Consider the following 22,825-nt stretch of genomic DNA (forward strand, 5'->3'; position numbering starts at 1 on the left):
TACACGGTAAAAACTATTTTATAGTAAAAAAAAAATTGTTTTTGCATCACTGTATTCTGAGAGCTATAACTTTTTTACTTTTCCATTGATGGAACTGTTTGGCGGCTTGTTTATTGAAGGACAAGATGACATTTTCAGAGATACCATTTTTATTTACATTTGTCTTTTTGATAAGGTTTTTTTTCCATTCTTTGTTCGGTGATATGATGAAAAAGCATTACTTTTCTTCCATTTTTTTTTTACTGTGCTCACTGAAGTTAACTAGTGAGACAGTTTTATGGAGTGGTTCGGACGCTGTGATACCAAACATGTACTTTAAGTTTATTTTGTTTTTTTACATAAAAATAGAAATTTATCAGTACAATATATATATATATATTTATTATTATTTTCTGATTTAAAAAAAAATATATTTTTTACAATTTTTTTAAAACTTTTTTACTTAGTTTCACTGTGGGACTTTCAATTTCACCAGCCTGATTGCAGTTATATAGTCCTTTGCAATGCACGAGCATTGCAATGGGTTATAACTGTTATAACTGTCCGTGCTGCACTGACAAGCCCTTGAGACCATTCTCTGCGCATGGTCTGAGGGGCTTGCAGTAGTCTGGTGACCTGGATGTTGTCATGATGACATCAGGTCCACATGGCAACGATCAGGTTGAGCCCTGATACATCAAGACTGGCGTTTTGTATGCCACTCCTGATTAAGAGTATAAAATAAAAAAAATGAGCCTGAGCCTAAGTTGGTACAAGTAAAATGCATAGATGTGAATTCACACTGTGGCTTATTAACAGACAAGACCCAAGATAAAAACTAAATGAGCAAATAGCCTGTAATAAGTAAGTGAATAGTAACAATACATGTAAATAAAATAGGGTACTTAGTTAACACTTTGATCCAAAAAGGGGTAAAAGCCATCCCATTGTGACAAGGTGTACCCAAGTGAGACTCTTGTAGTTCACCTCATTATGTATCAACAGACCTAGATAAGGGCAGAGCAGGATCCAACTGTGCAGTCCTCCGTCCATGGAAAGCTATATAAACAAAATGGACAGTCCAAAAGGGGAGACTGCTCAGCAGCTGTCCATATACACTCACTGGCCACTTTATTAGGTACACCATGCTAGTAACGGGTTGGACCCCCTTTTGCCTTCAGAACTGCCTCAATTCTTCGTGGCAGAGATTCAACAAGGTGCTGGAAGCATTCCTCAGAGATTTTGGAGCATATTGACATGATGGCATCACACAGTTGGCGCAGATTTGTCGGCTGCACATCCCTGATGCGAATCTCCCGTTCCACCACATCCCAAAGATGCTCTATTGGATTGAGATCTGGTGACTGAGGAGGCCATTTGAGTACAGTGAACTCATTGTCATGTTCAAGAAACCAATCTGAGATGATTCGAGCTTTATGACATGGCGCATTATCCTGCTGAAAGTAGCCATCAGATGCCTGTTCTTAGCTGAGAGGAGTGGTACCCAGTGTGGTCTTCTGCTGCTGTAGCCCATCTGCCTCAAAGTTCGACGCACTGTGCGTTCAGAGATGCTCTTCTGCCTACCTTGGTTGTAACGGGTGGCAATTTGAGTCACTGTTGCCTTTCTATCAGCTCGAACCAGTATGCCCATTCTCCTCTGACCTCTGGCATCAACAAGGCATTTCCGGCCACAGAACTGCCGCTCACTGGATTTTTTTTCTTTTTCGGACCATTCTCTGTAAACCCTAGAGATGGTTGTGTGTGAAAATCCCAGTAGATCAGCAGTTTCTGAAATTCTCAGACCAGCCCTTCTGGCACCAACAATCATGCCACGTTCAAAGGCACTCAAATCACCTTTCTTCCCCATACTGATGCTCGGTTTGAACTGCAGGAGATTGTCTTGACCATGTCTACATGCCTAAATGCACTGAGTTGCCGCCATGTGATTGGCTGATTAGAAATTAAGTCTTAACACACAGTTGGACAGGTGTACCTAATAAAGTGGCCAGTGAGTGTAGATAAGGGCAAACACATAGTGAGGTGAACTACAAAAGTTCTGATTGGGTACACCATGTTGCGGTGGGATAGCTTGTAAGCTTTTTTTGATCAAAATAGTGTTAACTAAGTACCCTACATTAGTTACATGTACTATTAGCATTCACTTACCTATTACAGGGTATTTCCTCATTTTGTTCTATTCCTAGGTTGTGTCTGCTTAAGAGAATGCTAGATTAAGATTCATCAAATTCTTTTAGAGGCATGTGCCTCCTAATGAATTTGGTGCATCTTTCAGCTGTTATGCATCAGTGCAAAATAAAAGGATTTAAGTCAGGCACTGGAATACATTTCTGCCATAATTTACTATACTTTTGTGTTGATCAATTTCTTGATCATGCCCCAAAAACTTGGCAGAGTTGATCTGAACTGCCATAAAAGCTTCAAAAGTCACAACATTTATGCTCAACCTAGAGTTGCACATTTTTTACACCAAAATACCAAAATTCTGGACTGGTCCCTTAGACTCATATCAATGAATATTAACTACAGTCACAATATTCATTTTTTTCTTGTCTTGATTATTGTACAGTATAAGTTGCCTGATGACATGATTCTTCAGGTCAGTACAATTACAGGGATACCTAATTTGTACAGTTTTGCGTTATATTTTAAGGGTTAAAAAATTAACTTTGGAAAAAAAAAAGTTTGGTTTATGTAATCATTTTGCGAGAACCATAACCTTTTATTTTTTTCATTCTTACTTTATGTGTTAATTTCCTTGTGGAACTTGAACTACATTATTGCTATGTTATAGAAGCAAAAACAATTTCTCATGAAGCGTAGCCAATGGCTGGTGTTCATGGGATTAAAAACATGGCAACAAGGCTTTTTAACTCTTTATGACATATGACATAAACTTATATCATAAGGGTTCATACTCCCTTGCGAGAGACTTGTACGATTCTCGTGCAAGTCTCTCGCATGAAAACCTGGCACAGACACCAGCACTGGGACCGAAGCGTGCGGCTACATGTATTTCTATTTAGCCGCACGTTCCAGTCCCAGTGCCGGCGGCAGTGCCTGGTTTTCATGTGAGAGACATGCACGAGAATCGTGCGAGTCTCTCGCAAGTGAGTATGAGCCCTAAGTCATGTTCCTGTCTTTGATGAGGGCTCGCAAGCAGAGCCCGCATCTTTCCCAGCACACAATGGCAGATTTAGTCGGCCGTCATTTACCTCTAACAGCCCAGGGTAGATATGAGCTCCACCCGTGATGGATAACCTGTTATATCCTACTGTCAATCTCTGACAGAGGCATTTAACAAGCGCTGCCAGGACCTGCGTCGTTCCACTCTTCCATCGCCTAACCTGTTATGGGATAGAAGGGCGCCAATGAGTTGCAATGACAGCTGGGAGTGGATCGAAGATCCCCGTGTCTGTCATTACCATACCCCTGTGAATGCAGGCCCACAGATGGAGTTCATAAGAGATTGCGATTTTCTCTATACAAGTCTCCTAAGAGAACTATTAAATAAAGTAAAAAGTGAAAATAAAAAGTTTTAAAAATATGAAAAAAATAAAAAAAAAACAGAAAAGTTCAAATCACCCCTTTTTTGCCCCATGAAAAATATAATAAAGCAAAATAAATATACCTATTTGGTATTGCCTTGTTCATAAAAGTACGATGTTTCAAAATATAAAATAAATTAATCCGAATGAAAAAAAAAATCAAAATGCCAATTACTTTTTTTTGCAGCCACAACATTGCAATAAAATGCTATAAGAGGCAATCAAAACATTGCATCTACCCCAAAATGGTAGCATAAAAGCGTCAGCTCACAAAGCAAAAAAAATAAACCCTCACACAGCTCCATATCACCAAAAAATTTAAATGTTATAGGTCTTGGAAAATGGAGATGAAAGCAATTTTTTTTCTTACCAATTTCCATTTTTTTCTCACAGTTAAATAACAAAAAATCTAGATACTGTATATACCTGAGTATAAGCCGAGTTTTTTCAGCACATTTTTTTTATGCTGAAAATGTCCCCCTCTGCTTATATTCGAGTCATTGTCCCAGAAGACGGCGAAGAAGGGGGAGCGGCAGAGCAGCGGGTCACAGGAAGCAGGAGCCGGCTGTTGCGGCTAAAGCCTGTGCCCGCTGCTAAATAGAAATGAATATTCACTGCACTGGCAGTGAATATTCATTTCTCTTATAGCGCGCACATTGTCAGCCTCAGCAGCCAGCTTACAGCAGCTGCCGGGCTATTACCGGTGTACGCTACTTAAGAGTTATGAATAGTCACCTCTCTCCACTCCCACAGGCATGGAGTGGAGTTAATATTCATTACCTTAATGAGCAGTGACACGTGACCGCTCAGTGGCTGGAGCTGCGAGCACCGGAACAATATGCAGCTAGGGCGCGCAGGGACCGTAAGTAGAATTTTTTTTATGTTTTTCTCATGCGGAGCATGCATACAAGAATAGGGATGAGGAACCATGCATACAAGGATAGGGATGAGGAACCATGCATACAAGGATAGGGTTGAGGAGCCATGCAGACAAGGATGGGGATGAGGAGCCATGCAGACAAGGATAGGGATGAGGAACCATGCAGACAAGGATAGGGATGAGGAACCATGCATACAAGGACAGGGTTGAGAAGCAGACAAGGATGGGGATAAGGAGCCATGCAGATAAGAATGGGGACGAGGAGCCATGCATACAAGGATGGGGATAAGGAGCCTTGCATACAAGCATAGGGATGAGGGGCCATGCATACCAGGATAGGAATGAGGGGACAATGCATACCCGACCTATACTCAAGTCAATAAGTTTTCCATGTCAAAATTAGGCGCCTAAGCTTATACTTGGGTCTGCTTATACATGAGTATATATGGTATTTGTCATGTGTATGACAGCGCAGCAAACACCGCTTATGATTGACAGTGAAATCATCACCGCTGGTCAGAGAGCCGTGGTTCCCACGCTGTCATAAGACAGTGTGAGCCAGCAGCTGTGATCAGAAATATAAAGTTTACCTCCGGTTATTGGTGTCAGCTGATGGGACTACTGCACCCATTAGCTGACGCCTGCTGATGCTAATAATTGAAGCAGGAGTGGCTGATGGGGGTATTAATCAGCTGACAAATGTGCTGTAAAAATTTTTTTTAAAAACCGGCATGAGTATTACCCATATTTTTGATAACCAGCCAGGCAAAACTCACAGCTGGGGGCTGCAACCCTCAGTTGTCAGCTTCAGCAAGTCTGGTTATAAAGAATAGAGGTGTCCCCATGCCGCAGTAGCCAGCTGAAGAATATTCCCATCAGCTGCTCCTGCTCTCACTGTTATTAGTGACATCAGGCTTCAGCTGATGGGTGCAGTAGTCTCATCAGCTGACACCAGAGCCTGGATGTAAACTTTATTCCTCTGATCATAACTGAGCGCTCACGCTGTCTTTTGACAGCATAGGAACCATGGCTCTGTGACCGGCGGGGATGATTTCACCGCCAATCAGAAGCAGCTGTCCATGACAGTGCGACAAACACCCTGTGTTTGGACAGCAGAACCCGAACAGTAACATGGACTTCCTGGTAAAGTCCGAGTTCGGTGTCCGTGCCTGAACAGCAGGTGTATATCTCTAATATTGATGGAAAAATAAAAAAGTTATGGCTCTTGGAAGAAAGGGAGGGAAAAAATGGGAAAAAAACAAAAAAATGTAAAAAAAATGGAAATTGGCTACAGTGTGAAGTGGTTAAATAGGACCATTGCAACTCATTGGTACTTTGAGATGGCATTGTCAGAGAGGGAAATGAACAGAAGTATATAAGAACAGTGATCAGACCTAAAGGGGTTGAATGAGACTGATCCACCCTCCTGACATGTCTGCTTTAATAAATACCTGCATTTCACAAAATATAGTACTACTGGGGAATCTTTTCCTAGAACTCTGCACTGCGCCATTCGTCTGTTATTTCTCCTAGAAATTCATGCGTAAACTGACAACAGTCTAAATTAAACATTGCCTGAAAATATTAGTGCCACATCCAATCTGAAGCCAGCTATCATTTCTAGAAATGCACTGGAACCAATTGATTACATGCAAATTGTTGTTGAACAAAGGCTCATCTGACCATCCCCTAATTTAGACTTGTAGAACACGAATGATGAATATCTCACGTGTCCTGCCGTGAACCCCACTACAAATTTCAGTATGTCTGATTGCTCATTATTTTATAGATCACACTATTTAAAGTACAGCATTTTTTGGATTATACGACACTCCGGATTATAAGACACAGCCCAAATTTTAAGGAGAAAAATAGGAAAATTTTTTTTTTAATAAATTGGTGGTGCTTCTTATAATCCAAGTGTCATATTACTTACCAGAGGTGGTGGCTGCCTGATGCTGTGGGTGTCTCCGGTGTTGTGGGTGCCCAGTGGTGCTACGGGGTGTGTGGCGCTGTCGAGGCCCTGCCGACATTTTGTGAAAGGCCAGAGCCCCGGCAGTTCCATAGTTTCCTGTGCGTTGGACTTCGGGAAAATGGCCACCGGGGGCGGCGCAAGCGCAGATGGAGATTTCGGCACCAAGATCTCGAGAGATGAGATTTCAGCGCTTGATTTTATGTTGCAATCTGGGATTACGTGTCTAATTTTCATACAAGCTCCAAGCATGAAAAGGGCAAGTGTCTCAAAATAAAGTGTCCAATCAGTATATATACTGGCAAATGTCTGTCAGTATTTCCTATGGACTGCTCAGCCCCTGTATAGACGTTGAATCACTATGCTGCCTGTGCTTCATCTGCTTGTCTTTTTTTTTTTACATATTGTATGTAACATACTTTAAAAAAGATTTTCAAATGTGAAGCTACAGTCTGCTATAAAACTTTCCCCAAACTTGTCGAAACACATCAGATAACCTGATGAAAGCCACTTGTACATTAAGAACCAGAGCAAAAAAAAAGTTTGAGAATTGATTGCCCAGGCCAATCAGTAACATCATTCCCATGAGAATATAAAAATAAATTTGGAATCTATTTTTGCTAAAGTATTTTTGGTGACTTTTCTTTTGTTAGGTCAGTTTTTGCTAACTGCAGTTACATTTTTAAAAGAACCCATCTATTTCTACATTCCTAAAACATTTGTAATTTTTTTCTTGTAAAATCCTAAAAGTAATTAAACGTCCGGAGCAGATTTGATTTTTACTTGAAAAACAACTAAGAAAGGATTTGGGAATATATTCTAATAAAAAAATACGGAGGCAGAAAATGCGAAACAATTAGATACAGAACGCGCGCTCATTTTAACATATGCTTTCTTAATATGAATAAGGTGTTTGAATAAGTCCCAATAAAAAAGCTGCTATGCATAAAGACGTGTCGGAGGGAGGGCAGCAGGCGATGGAAAACTGTAGAAATGAACAACCACGGGAGGAAATGAAATCTTTCACAACAGCTGCTCCCCTTGGATTCCCCTAGAAGGAAACTGCCTGAGGTCGGCTTTAGCACAAAAGGATAGAGAAGATGAAAACTGTAATGTAAGGCTGGAAAACTACTGCTGAGACCCCAGAGTTTACATCCCATAAGTCTCTGGCTGTGTGGCAGGACCTTTTAGCATGTCACAAAGGCTGGTGATAAACAGCACATTACCATGAAACAAATGGTGCCTGAGCAGTATTGTAAGAGTAATGATAACTAGCACTCTCCTGGGAGAGGGAGCAACGTTTTCATCTCTCCAAGCATCTGAGCACAGATCGCTAAATGGAAATGAAAAGTGCATATTTTTGATCACAACCAAGGTAATTATATTTTAAAAAGTCCTAGCAGCTACAAAATATACACCATTACAATAAAGTACAATTACTGCATGGATCACACATAGGATTCTACAAATCTACAGACATTTAAAGGCTAATTTTTAAAAGATATTTAGGCATTATTATGTTATAGCTACTACGGACTTTAGTAGTATGAACAGTACTTTTACTATGTTTTCTTACATTTTTTATAGAACTGGAGAAGTATCACACATGCACAAGATACTGATTAATTCATTCTTGTAAGAACATCTTGTAAGAACATCTCTAATGTTTTAATATCGGAAGCCTTTAATATACAAAGTAAGTGTAATTAAGTGACTAAATCAACAATAGAAAAATTAAGAATTTTTAGATATATGTGGACATGGTCTTAAAGGGAATCTGTCACAGAAAATAACTCATTGTTTAAATTAGGTTTTTCTTTTAAATGTATTTTAAAACCTTTTTTTTTCCAGGTTATAATTTGCATAAAGGAATTATTTAGAAATTTTCATACCATTAGAGCTATTTTAGAATTATAATTCATGTTCTTTCAGGAAATCTACATGTACATTAGCAGCACTGACTGACAATACCTTTTGTATCGAAGCATCTAATGCGCATGTGCAAAGGGCTTTGTGAATGCAGAGGGAACAGGAGGAGCTGTGAAATGACCTATTATGATTAGAGATTCCTGTCTTATCAGCTGTCTATGTAGAGGTGCTACATGTCATTGTAATCCTGAGAAGATAAGAAAATTGCTGTAAACGCTTCCTTTTTTAATACAAATTGTAATATGAAAAAAAAATTGACAAAAATTACATTTAACATAAAGTTCTTACTTAAAAAATAAATGATGTTCTGACAATGCATTCCCTTTAACCCCTTCCTGACATCCGACGTACTATCCCGTCCACGGTACCCGGGCCCGTATGACCGTGGACGGGATAGTACGTCTACCGCGATCAGCGGCGCCCACGTGGTGAGCGCCGCTGATCACGGCCGGGTGTCAGCTGATTATCACAGCTGACACCCGGCACAATGTGTCAGGGGCGGTCACGGACCGCCCCCGACACGTTAACCCCTTGCACACCGCGATCAAACACGATCGCGGTGTACCGGGGGTTAAAGGAAAGCATCGGCAGGGAGGGGGCTCCCTCCGTGCTTCCCTGAGCCCCCCACGGCAGCGCAGTGTGCAGCGCTGCTGCGGGGGGCTCCTTTCCTCCAGGTCCCCGAATCCAAGATGGCGACGGGGGCCTTCGGGGGCCTGAGGAAGCTGGCTTCCTCAGTGCCTGCAAAGCGCAGGCATGAGGAAGTCTTCTTCAATGCCTGTGACAGATTGCTGATCTGTCACAGTGATCTGTGATGTGACAGATCAGCGATCTGTCACAGGACAGTGATGTCCCACCTGGGACTATTTAATAAAGTAAAAAAAAAAATAAAAAAAAGTGTAAAAATAATTAAGAAAAAATCGCCAAATATATTAGAAAAAAAAAATATTCCCCCAATAAATCCATTTTTTGGAAATAATAAAAAAAAAACAACAATAAAAGTACACATATTAGGTATCGCCACGTCCGTAACGACCTGCCCTATAAAACTGTCCCATTAGTTAACCCCTTTAGCGAACCCCTTAAAAAATAAAAATAAAAAACGAAGCAAAAAATAATGATTTATTATCATACCGCCAAACAAAAAGTGTAATAACGCGCGATCAAAAAGACGCATATAAATATCCATGGTACCGCTGAAAACGTCATCTTGTCCCGCAAAAAACGAGCTACCACACAGCATCATCAGCGAAAAAATAAAAAAGTTATAGCTCGCTGAATAAAGCGATGCAAAAATAATTATTTTTTATATAAAATAGTTTTCATTGCATAAAACCGACAAAAACATAAAAAAACGACCTAAATGAGGTATCGCTGTAACCGTACTGACCCGAAGAATAAAACCTCTTTATCAATTTTACCGCACGCGGAACGGTGTAAACGCACCCCCCCCAAAAGAATTTCATGAAACGCTGGATTTTGTTCATTCTGCGTCCCAAAAATCGGAATAAAAAGCGATCAAAAAATTCCACGTGCCTGAAAATGGTACCAATAAAAACGTCAACTCGTCCCGCAAAAAATAAGACTTCACATGACTCGGTGGGTCAAAATACGGAAAAATTATAGCTCTCAATATGTGGTGATGCAAAAACTATTTTTACAATAAAAAGCGTCTTTTAGCGTGCGACAGCCGCCAAACATAAAAACCGCCATAAATAGTAAATCAAACCCCCCGTTATCACCCCCTTAGTTAGGGAAAAATAATAAAATAAAAAAAATGTATTTATTTCCATTTTTCCATTAGGGTTAGGGTTAGGGCTAGGGGTGTGTTGGGGTAGGGTTAGGGTTAGGGCTAGGGTTAGGGCTAGGGTTAGGGTTAGGGCTAGGGTTAGGGTTAGGGCTAGGGTTAGGGGCGTGTTGGGGTTCGGGTTGGAGTTAGAATTGGGGGTTTCCACTGTTTGGGCACATCAGGGGCTCTCCAAATGCAACATGGCGTCTGATCTCAATTCCAGCCAATTCTGAGTTGAAAAAGTCAAATGGTGCTCCTTCCCTTCCAAGCTCTGCTATGCGCCCAAACAGTGTTTTACCCCCACATGTAGGGTATCAGCCTACTCAGGACAAATTGCAAAACAATTTTTGGGGTCCAATTTCTCCTGTTACCCTTAGGAAAATAAAAAATTGGGGGCAAAAATATCATTTTTGTGGAAAAAAATGATTTTTTTATTTTCACGTCCGAGTGTTATAAACTTCTGTGAAGCACTTGGGGGTTCAAAGTGCTCACCACACATCTAGATAAGTTCCGTGGGGGGTCTAGTGTCCAAAATGGGGTCACTTGTGGGGAGTTTCAATAGTTTAGGTCCATCAGGGGCTTTCCAAACGCACATGACACCCGCAGACCATTCCATCAAAGTCTGCATTCCAAAACGTCACTGCTTCCCTTCCGAGCCCCGACGTGTGTCCATACAGTAGTTTTCTCCCACATATGGGGTGTCAGCGTACTCAGGACAAATTGGACAACAACTTTTGGGGGTCCAATTTCTCCTGTTACCCTTGGGAAAATGAAAAAATTGGGGACTAATTGATCATGTTTGTGGAAAAAAATACGATTTTTTTATTTTCATGCCCGGGCATTATAAACTTCTGTGAAGCCCTTGGGGGTTCAAAGCGCTCACCACACATCTAGATAAGTTCCTTAGGGGGTCTCGTTTCCAAAATGGGGTCACTTGTGGGGGTTTCCACTGTTTAGGTACATTAGGGGCTCTCCAAAGGCAACATGACACCCGCAGACCTTTCCATCAAAGTCTGCATTCCAAAACGTCACTACTTCCCTTCCGAGCCCTGACGTGTGTCCATACAGTAGTTTTATCCCACATATGGGGTGTCAGCGTACTCAGGACAAATTGGACAACAACTTTTGGGGTTCAATTTCTCCTGTTACCCTTGGGAAAATAAAAAAATTGGGGACTAATTGATCATGTTTGTGGAAAAAATACGAATTTTTTATTTTCACGCCCGGGCGTTGTAAACTTCTGTGAAGCACTGGGGGGTTCAAAGTGCTCACCACACATCTAGATAAGTTCCTTGGGGGGTCTAGTTTACAAAATGGTGTCATTTGTGGGGGGTTTCCACTGTTTAGGTACATTAGGGGCTCTCCAAAGGCAACATGACACCCGCAGACCATTCCATCAAAGTCTGCATTCCAAAACGTCACTACTTCCCTTCCGAGCCCCGACGTGTGCCCATACAGTAGTTTTCTCCCACATATGGGGTATCAGCATACTCAGGACAAATTGGACAACAACTTTTGGGGTCCAATTTCTCCTGGTACCCTTGGGAAAATAAAAAAATGGTGACTAAAAGATCATGTTTGTGGAAAAAATACAAATTTTTTATTTTCACGCCCGGGCGTTGTAAACTTCTGTGAAGCACTGGGGGGTTCAATGTGCTCACCACACATCTAGATAAGTTCGTTGGGGGGTCTAGTTTACAAAATGGTGTCATTTGTGGGGGGTTTCCACTGTTTAGGTACATTAGGGGCTCTCCAAAGGCAACATGACACCCGCAGACCATTCCATCAAAGTCTGCATTCCAAAACGTCACTACTTCCCTTCCGAGCCCCGACGTGTGCCCATACAGTAGTTTTCTCCCACGTATGGGTTATCAGCATACTCAGGACAAATTGGACAACAACTTTTGGGGTCCAATTTCTCCTGGTACCCTTGGGAAAATAAAAAAATTGGGGACTAAAAGATCATGTTTGTGGAAAAAATACGAATTTTTTATTTTCACGCCCGGGCGTTGTAAACTTCTGTGAAGCACTGGGGGGGTCAAAGTGCTCACCACACATCTAGATAAGTTCCTTAGGGGGTCTAGTTTCCAAAATGGTGTCATTTGTGGGGGGGTTCCACTGTTTTGGTACATCAGGAGTTTTCCAAACGCGACATGGTGTCCGATCTCAATTCCAGCCAAAAACGTCAAATGGCGCTGCTTCCCTTCCGAGCTCTGCCATGCGCCCAAATAGTGGTTTACCCCCACATGTGGGGTATCAGCGTACTCAGGACAAATTGCACAATAACTTTTAGGGTCCTGTTACCCTTGGAAAAATAAGAATTGAGGGTGAAAAGATCATTTTTGTGGAAAAAATATGATTTTTTAATTGTATGGCTTTATGTTATAAACTTCTGTGAAGCCCATGGGGGTTCAAAGTTCTCACCACACATCTAGATAAGTTCCTTAGGGGGTCTAGTTTCCAAAATGGTGTCATTTGTGGGGGGTTTCCACTGTTTTGGTACATCAGGGGTTTTCCAAACGCGACATGGTGTCCGATCTCAATTCCAGCCAAAAACATCAAATGGCGCTGCTTCCCTTCCGAGCTCTGCCATGCGCCCAAATAGTGGTTTACCCCCACATGTGGGGTATCAGCGTACTCAGGACAAATTGCACAATAACTTTTAGGGTCCTTTTACCCTTGGGAAAATAAAAATTGGGGTGAAAAGATCATTTTTGTGGAAAAAATATGATTTTTTAATTGTACCGCTGTACGTTATAAACTTCTGTAAAGCCCTTGTGGGTTCAAAGTTCTCACCACATATCTAGATAAGTTCCTTGGGGGGTCTAGTTTCCAAAATGGGGTCACTTGTAGGGGATTTCCACTGTTTAGGTACATCAGGGACTCTCCAAACGTGACATGGCGTCCAATCTGAATTCCAGCCAATTTTGCATTGAAAAAGTCAAACGGCGCTCCTTCCATTCTGAGCTCTGCCATGTGCCGAAACAGTCGTTCCCCCCCACATATCAGGTATCTGCGTACTCAGGACAAATTGCACAATAACTTTTGCAGTTCAATTTCTCCTGTTACCCTTGGTAAAATAAAAAAAATTGAACCTGAAGTATTTTTTTTATGAAAAAAAGTTAGATGTTCATTTTTTTTTAAATATTCAAAAAAATTCCTGTGATGCACCTAAAGGGTTAATAAACTTCTTGTATGTGGTTTTGAGCACCTTAAGGGGTGCAGTTTTTAGAATGGTGTCACTTTTGGGTATTTTCTATCATATAGACCCCTCAAAGTGGCTTCAAATGTGATGTGGTCCTAAAAATAAAATGGTGTTGTAAACATGAGAAATCGCTGGTCAACTTTTAACCCTTATAACTTCCTAACAAAAAAAAATTTTGGTTCCAAAATTGTGCTGATGTAAAGTAAACATGTGGGAAATGTTAGTTATCAAGTTTTTTGTGTGCCGTATCTCTGTGATTTAAGGGCAAAAAAATTCAAAGTTGGAAAATTGCGAAATTTTCAAAATTTTCGCCAAATTTCCGTTTTTCTCACAAATAAACGCAAGTTATTTGATTGAAATTTTACCACTAACATGAAGTACAATATGTCACGAGAAAACAATGTCAGAATCACCGGGATCCATGGAAGCGTTCCAGAGTTATGACCTCATAAAGGTACAGTGGTCAGAATTGTAAAAATTGGCCCGGTCATGAACGTGCAAACCACCCTTGGGGGTGAAGGGGTTAAGCTGCATGTTTGGCAGTCAAATAAAAAAAAACAAATTACCAATCTGTGCCTTGATGGTGTTAGGCATCGGGTTCCGGTTACTGCACAGCAGGAATCCCGAGCCTTGCATTCGGCAGTCTCCCATTCCTCTCCGGCGACACAGGAGGCTGCTCAGCTGACTCGTCAATCCAGCCGCTCTGCTCAGACCAGCTCTGTAGGTTTAGGTGCTGCTGCCACCTCTGGTCCAGCTATAGCAATGCAGGCTGGTCAGCAGCGAGCTACTCCAGGGACTAAGTCCTCCTTTCGGTCCACTGAGCATGCCCGTGGGACGATCTCTCATTGGAGATCGGAGGTCACATGCTCAGGTCCTTCTCCAGCTCGGATTGGACCATCAGAAAGGTCAGGAAGGTCCCAGAAGGACGCGGCTATAAAAGGTTTGCATGGCCGCTCGGCCATGCGCTAGAATAGACTGCATTATCAGACTATGAGGAGTGAGTGTTGTATGCATGTATGAATGTCTCTGGTGACTGTCTCATTTGAAACCCCTAACCTTGGCACGCATGTGTTGTGCAGCCTAGCCTGTTAAGCGCCCAGGCTTAGGTGTAGGTTGAGGCAGAGTCTGAGACTAAATTCAGTGTCCACAGTTGGCTCTGCATGCCACGGTGAACATGTTCGACACTCCACTTTAGTCAGCAGCTATAGTGGCGTCTGCAGGTGTGACGCCGCACTCTCAGTAGGTCTAGAGGGACTCAGACCTCATGTCCTTGGGGCTGAGTTCTGTGACCGCATACTGAGCGCTATATTGCCGAGTGCTGTGATTTTAACAGGCTCTGGCATTTATGTTCAGCAGTGGCGTGGCTCTGTGTCGTAACAGAGTTCGCTTCTGTTCACATTGGGTGACATTAACCCACGTGTGACCTTTTGTATACCGCTTTATACTTCCGCCATTACTAAGCAGCAATTTACAACCCCTGCACGGTGGACCCCGGGCTGCGAACGCATCTTACTATTATTTCATTATTTGGTGCGTTCCGCCAGCCCTAACAGATGGTCTCTGTACTTCCTGCTTGGTTCAACCAGACAACCAGCCATATGACATAACTTCATCTTGTGGCCAGTCACACATTGGTCTGGACTAAGTAAGAATTATAGAAACTATTAAAGTGAACCTGTCACTTGATTCATGCGGCCCAAACTAAGGACAGCATGAAAAAGTCTGGTTGAAAAATTGCAGAAACAAAGCAAATTTTGTTAGAAAATCTGCTGGACTAGTCTTGTCTCTGGCCACTGGTAGGATCTTGTAATTATACTTTTTGTGAAACGCTCTGGCAACCGTGCAATTAGGCTCTGATTTATGCTGCCAATGGATTGAGCAGCATGAATCGCACAGCAGATCCTTTTTAGAGGGCACTTGGGGTTGACGGAGGGGGTCGGCATGGTGTCTTACACTTATTTTACTGCCTTCTGAAAGTAGTTTTAATTCTTTAGTGTTTGGACAACCTGCTCAAAGATTCAAATCAGGGTGAAGGGTTGGATCTTTAGAAATAAAAATATATATAATAGCCTGACTGGGTTTCAAAGGGCTAAACATGCATGTGCTGTCCGTAAGTAATAGCATAAAAAACAGCATAAGGACCGATAACAGCCAATTTGTTAGTGCACAAGAGAGTTTTTAAACATGAACCGATGGTCTGTGTGTAAAAAAAATCACCGAATTCACTACTTTTATATGTATTCTTCCCCATTGAGAGTTAGTGGGTGCGCAAGAAAATGGATCGCATATGGGTTACCATCCATATTGTCATGAGTTTTTCATGTATCCTTTACAAATAATAATATAGTAAACTGTATTTGATCTTTTTAAATTGATTATGTAAAAGCTTTATACTATATGCCTGTACGTACAAAACGTACATACGGATAGCACACGGATGTAAAAGATGATATACATATGAATGCAATACGGATATGAAAATAAAACATACAAGAAGAACACAATATGAAAAAACAGACCATTTTGCATAAGCTTGTGTCAACCCGGCCAAAGTCTAAAAAAAGCATGTCTCTGAACAGTTTTAGCCGGAATTACACATTTCTACGCACTAGATCAAATCACATAATTCTGCGCCCCAAGTACCCCCTCAAAAAGTTGATTAGAAATGTATTAATTTGAAAGGTGGCACACCTACTTAAACAAACTTCACCATCACGTGTTTCATCAGATTAAAGTTTCCTGAGAGTTGAACACATTTTGTCACGCTCATATACTTTCTTTTCAGAAATGTTGAGAGCTTTTTCCTCATCAATCAAACTGTTCTCGCAATTCTATCAAGAACTTTTGCACATAAGTGTTCACCTGGTGTAATCTGAACAGCACCGTTCCCAAAAAAAAGAGGACTTGAACTCTACCTCGCCACCTATTGGAAGCAGCAATCCTACAAGTCATAACCAACCCTTTAATGAGTCTTGTAATATGACTTAGGATAAAAGCCTAATCAGAATCTTAATTTGCAGACACGGTGTTTCGGGCTATTGGCCCTCGTCAGTGCAAAGTATGAGAACTGATTCTGCAAGGTGAGAGACTCTGGACTGGGGTCTAAGGGGTAACATTTCTCCTTGTGGAGAGTGCCATACCAGCTCTGGCATGTCAAGGTAAGGAGGTTTATTCGCTGTGCAATGCTCCTCATCCATCTTCCTCCAAACACGTCAAATGGAGTTGATACCAAAAAGTTCTATTTTGGTCTCATCTAACCACAGGACCTTCTCCCATGCCTTCTCTGTATCATCCAAATGGTCATTGGTGAACTTTAAACGGGCCTGGACATGTGCTAGCATGACCAGAGGACCTTGCATGCCTGCAGAATTTTAATCCATGACGTTGTAATGTGTTACTAACGGTAATGTTTGAGACTGTGGTCCCAGATCTCTTTAGGTCATTGACTAGGTCCTCCCATCTAGTTCTGAGCTGATTCCTGACCTTTCTCAGAATAATTCTTACCTCACGATGCGAGATCTTGCATAGAGCACCACACTGAGGAAGATTGTCAGTCATCTTGTGTTTCTTCCATTTTCAAATAATTGAGACAACAGTTTTTGCCTTCTCATCAAGCAGATTGCCTATATGATGTAACCCATCCCAGCCTTGTGCAGGTCTACAATTTTGCACCTGGTGTCCTTAGACAGCTCTTGGCCATGGTGGAGAGGTTGGAGTGTGATTTATTGAGTGTGTGGAAGGTGTCTTTTATACAGTACAGGTAACAAATTTAAACAGGTGTAATTAATCGGGGAATTAGTGCACAGTAAAAGGGCTTCATACAGAAAAACTAACAGGTCTGTGAGAGCCAGAATTCTTGTTGGTTGGTAGGTGATCAATTACTTATTTCATGCAATAAAAAGTAATGTAATTATTTAAAAATCATACAATGTGGTTTTATAGTTTTTATTTATAGATTCTGTCTCTCACACTTGAACTGTACCTTGGATAAAAATTACAGACTTCTCCATTCTTTGTAGGTGGGAAAAGTTGCAAAATCGGCAGTGTATTAAATACTATTTTCCCCACTATACGCTCCCCTGACTGTTGCGCCCTAGGCAATGTCCTAGGTTGAGCTCAACATATTCCACAAGAAGGTATATCATGTGGAAAAAAGTGAAAATAAGAGAAAATATTGATTGTTTAAAAATGATTCTTTATGAAATATTATTAAAAGGAGAACTTAAAGGGCAAAAGGCCTCCAAAAAAAGGGGGATAGGCTGCGGCAAAACAGTATATAATGATGTAAAAAAATAATAATAATACACACACAATAATAACCCTGTAGATTTAAATATAAATACAAAAATGGTTCTTGCATGTAAAAGTAATAATGATTCCTGCCAGAGTCAGTGCACCATAGTAGATGACAATGAACACATTGCTTGTTACTACTAGGTTTTCAAAAAAGGCAATATTGCACGTTGCCCATGTGGCTATGGAAAAAGTAGATGTAAATTAGATGTAAATATAAATAATGTCCTAGGTTGGCCTTATAGGAAATCCAGCAACTATTTGCTGCAAAACTGAGACCTTGTAATAAAGAGTGCCATAATACAATCATATGTAGCATATTTGCAGCATATATTTCTGCTTGAAAAGTTCTGTGAAATGGATGTTTCAGCAGCATCTTCATGGATTTCAGAATTATTGTAGCAAACCTAAACGATGCTTCACAATCTTTATTTTATTACTTTAAAGGGGTTGTCCGACAACTAGTGTTGAGCATTCCGATACTGCAATATCGGGTATCGGCCGATATTCGCGGTATCGGAGTTCCGATACTGAGTTCCGATACTTTTAGAATATCGAATACCGGAATCGGAAGTTCCCATAATGCAATGAGCCAGTTTGATTTTATTCAGCCAATGAGGAATCCTAAGAAGTGTGGGCACATCCTGTTATGCATGTTAGGCATATTAACTAATAGCATGGCTGTGATTGGCTGCTGAAATTATGTCATGATGCACTATAAAAGCCGCTGCCATTTTGGGTTCACTCTGCTGTGAATTTACTTAGGGACAGGACGCTGCTGTTCTGACTCTGGGGGACAGTTTGAGCTAGCGATTTGCTTTATTGAGCTTTACCCAGGCTACTTTAGCAACCGCTGTGTGAGAAGCTTTCTTTTGCCTTGCAGCGCTGTTCACGGCTGTCTGCGAGGTCTCTGTGTGTGAGTGCAGCTCACACTGTAGTGTGTTCTGCACCACCTCCGGTTGTAGTCAGCTCAGCGTGCGTCACTGCCTCATACATTGTCCTTTTTTTCATTAGTGCAGCTCATCTTTCCTTATTTCTCCTATTAGTGTGGTTCCATCCGTATCCAGCTAGATTGCTTGAAAACACTATATAGGAGTAGATAGAGTAGCCTTTCTGCAGCCTTGCAGCGCTGTTCATGGCTGTCTTCGAGGTCTGTGTGTGAGTGCAGCTCACGCTGTAGTGTGTTCTGCAGCCCCCTCCGGTTGTAGTCCGCTCAGCGTGCATCATTGCCTCATACATTGTCCTTTTTTGCATTAGTGCTGCTCATTTTTCCAGATTTCTCCTATTAGTGTGGTTCCATCCGTATCCAGCTAGAATATTTGCAAACACTATATAGGAGTAGATAGAGGAGCCTTTCTGCTGGCTTGTGCCCTGCAGCCCCAGCCAGATTAGTATTAGCTTATTTTTTGGAGCCTCATCTATTACATTGTAGGTTACCTTCCTGCATTGTAATAGCTAAAAAAGTTTGTGATACTATCGGTTTTACATCTTTGGGCACATCCAGTGTCTTTTTGTGGAAAAAAAAAGTTAATAAAGTTCACCAAACACTCCACTTTACAGTTGTGTAGGCCACATTAGCTCATATTAAAGTCTAGTCCCCACTTTATAAAATTAGTGTTTCTTATACCTGTTAGCAGCTGTTCAGGAAAAAGCACACTAAGCCCTTAGTACTTTTCTGCCTATCTTTATCAGGCTACCAAGATGAAGAAGGCAGGGAGTAAGGCACGTGGTCGTGGGCGTGGAGTTTCTGCAGGGAGAGGACGTGGGGATTCTGTGCCTGCTGCGGGCACCAGTGACTCAGCATCCCCCAGTTTTACCAGGGAACAGTCCTTTATGCACAGCTTTGTAGGAGCTCGCCGTACCCCACTGCTGCGGGACAAACAAATTGAAGTCATTGTCGGATGGATGGCAGCTAACGCATCGACTTCAATTAGTTCCAGATCCTCTCAGGTCCAGAGCACTGACGAGCACCCATATGTCTCTTCACCACCTGCCAAATTGCCCAGGCAGTCAGAGAGCCCTGGACAGGATCCATCTCTACTTCTGTTCTCTGAATCTGTTGGCTTGGAAAGAGGGGGCCAGCCAAGCAACATTCGAGAATTTTAAGAAGAGGTAGTATGCAGTGATGCGCAACAGCTTTGTCTCTCTGAGTCTGAAGAGGCGGGTGGGCCAGTGCCTATGGTCAGCACACCTCAATACGCATCTGATGATGAGACTCAGGTGCCACTTTCTGGTGCGTACTGTGCTGTCGAGACTACCCAGGAGAAGCAGTCGTTTGAAGAGCGTAGTGTAGATGATAAGGTCCTTGACCCATCATGGCGTGAGGTACAGGAAGGTGGCTGGAGCAGCTCTGAGGAAGAGATTCCCCGAATGGCCAAAAATGGAGGGAGAGGGAGGGGGCAGACTTGGTTGCCTGTAGCCTCCACTTCGGCACCCATTAGGAGCATGTCTCTTCCAAAACCCAAAACAGGCACTCCCAAGACTTGCAGTGCCTGGTCCTTTTTTGACACAGTTGCAGATGACATTTGCTTTGTCAAATGCAAGCTGTGTAATCAGAAAGTGAAAAGAGGGAAAAGTGTCAGTAACCTCAATACCACAAATGTGTGGAAACATGTGCGGACCAAGCACGTGGTGGAGTTACAAAGACACACTGAAGACCTAGGCCACCCTACAGCACCACCTACCACCTCTTCATCTCGTGTTGTAGCCTCTTCCTCCAGCTCACACACAGCTGGTTCGGCTTCCTCACAGGATCACCATGGAAGAACCTCTGGCACTGTTGTACAGAGACACAGTGTCATTCCACCCACAGCACCACGTTCCCTGTCATCCTCACACTCCCAGGCCAGTCTACAGCCATCGGTAGCACAGGCATGGGAGAAAAGGCACCCATACTCGGCAAACCACCCCCGAGCACAGGCTATGAATGCTGGCATTGCAAAACTACTGTCCCTTGAAATGCTCTCATTCAGGCTGGTGGAGACTGACACCTTCCGTAACTTTATGGCATTGGCAGTCCCACAATACAACATGCTCAGCCGCTTTTATTTCAGCAGGCAAGCCGTCCCTGCCCTGCAAAAGCATGTGGAGGGAAAAATTAAATATGCGCTACTAAACGTCGTCAGTAGCAAGGTCCACCTGACTACCGAAGCGTGGACCAGTAACCATGGACAGGGACGATATCTTTCCCTCACTGTCCATTGGGTAAATGTTGTGGAGCCGGGTACAGATCTTGAGAGTGGCGCTGTGCGTGTTCTGCCAACTCCAAGGATTGCAGGAATCCAGTCTGTACACATTGACTCCTCCTCATACTCCAGTTCCTCTGAATCAGCGCTGCAGGAGCCGACATAGTCTACCTCCACATGGACCCGTGAACGCTTACCTGTTACGACCGATATGAGCACAGCCATGGCCAAACGTCAACAGGCCGAATTGAAATTTCTTTGGGGAATTGAAGCCACACAGCGCAGCAGCTCTGGAATGCCATCAAGCAGGAGAGCGATGTGTGGTTTGTGCCAGCGAATCTCCAGCCAGGCATGGTAGTGTGTGACAGTGGCCGAAATCTGGTGGCAGCTCTGGGCCTAGGCAACCTCACTCACATCCCTTGTCTGGCACATGTGCTTAACTTGGTCATGCAGAGTTTTTTGAGGGACTATCCGGATCTTGATGCACTGCTGCACAAGGTCTGCATAGAGTGCGCTCTCTTGCGGCGTTCCAGCATGGCAAGATCGCGTATTGCAGCTCTGCAGCGCTGATTCCGCCTTCCGGAACATTGCATCATATGTGACCTACCCACCAGGTGGAATTCAATGTTACATATGTTGGAGAGGTTGTGTGAGCAGCAGGCAGCAGTAATGGAGTACCAGCAGCATCAGGCGCAAACAAGTTGCACTGCGCGCCATTCACACTTCACCACCACTGAGCTGTTGAGGAAGCCAGGCCCTGTCCTCTGTATTTCCTCCTTCTCTGGAGGAATACGTTTTGCCTTGTACCTTGTCTGCCTGCCAGGAGGCTGAATATCCTGGCCCTTGAGTCTTGGTTCCAGTACCTTGTCTGTACTCTGTCCTACCTTAGTCACCCTTTCTCATTGTCCATGGCTTCCTTCACTGATGTGTCTTTCCTTGTGTCCTCTCTGTCTGTGCATCTGCGCCCTTGCAGCTCTGTCTGTGCATCTGCACCCTTGCAGCTCTGTCTGTGCATCTGCACCCTTGCAGCTCTGTCTGTGCATCTGCACCCTTGCAGCTCTGTCTGTGCATCTGCACCCTTGCAGCTCTATCTGTGCATCTGCACTCTTGCAGCGCTGTCTGTGCATCTGCACCCTTGCAGCTCTGTCTGTGCATCTGCACCCTTGCAGTACTGCCTGCTCGGCTCCCTAGCCGCTCTGCCTGCAAGGCTCCCTAGCTGCTCTGCCTGCACGGCTCCCTAGCCGCTCTGCCTGCACGGCTCCCTAGCCACTCTGCCTGCTCGGCTCCCTAGCCGCTCTGCCTGCTCGGCTCCCTAGCCGCTCTGCCTGCTCGGCTCCCTAGCCGCTCTGCCTGCACGGCTCCCTAACCGCTCTGCCTGCATGGATCCCTAGCCGCTCTGCCTGCACAGCTCCCTAGCCGCTCTGCCTGCACGGCTCCCTAGCCGCTCTGCCTTCTCGGCTACCTAGCTGCTCTGCCTGCACGGCTTCCTAGCTTCTCTGCCTGGCTCCCTTGCCGCTCTGCGTGCCCGGCTCTCCTGCGGTTGCGCCTACTCCACACTCCTGAATATATCCATACCTATATCCTGTTCCAACATACACCACTCCCTCCTGCCTACACCTGCTGTGTGAACAGGTCCCTACCTGCCCCTTCTCATACCACGCCAGTCTGTCCTGTGTCTCAAGCCGTGCCCGCCTGTCCTGTGTCTCAAGCTGTGCCCGCCTGTCCTGTGTCTCAAGCCGTGCCCGCCTGTCCTGTGTCTCAAGCCGTGCCCACCTGTCCTGTATCTCAAGCCGTGCCCGCCTGTTCGGTGTCTCCAAGCCGTGCCCGCCTGCCCTGTGTCTCCAAGCCGTGCCCGCCTGCCCTGTGTCTCCTAGCCACGCCTGCTTGCCCAGTGTCTCAGCCGTACCTGTCGTGTCTACCTGCCTGTCTATAGCTTCTGTCAAAGTGACTTGTCCCCGAGTGGGACCAGCAGCCACAGCCAGACACCACCTTGGAGTGGCACCTGACAGCTATTTGCCGCACAAGCCTGA

General features: G+C 43.5%; 1 protein-coding gene across 1 annotated transcript in view; it reads right to left on the minus strand.

The window, feature by feature from the left end:
* Positions 1-22,825, minus strand: part of TTC29 (tetratricopeptide repeat domain 29) — a 454,195-nt gene that overhangs the window by 205,396 nt on the left and 225,974 nt on the right. The window lies entirely within an intron of this gene.

The sequence above is a fragment of the Dendrobates tinctorius genome, unplaced genomic scaffold (assembly GCF_039654945.1).
Source record: "Dendrobates tinctorius isolate UK_male_01 unplaced genomic scaffold, ASM3965494v1 ptg000008l, whole genome shotgun sequence".
Taxonomy (NCBI): domain Eukaryota; kingdom Metazoa; phylum Chordata; class Amphibia; order Anura; family Dendrobatidae; genus Dendrobates; species Dendrobates tinctorius.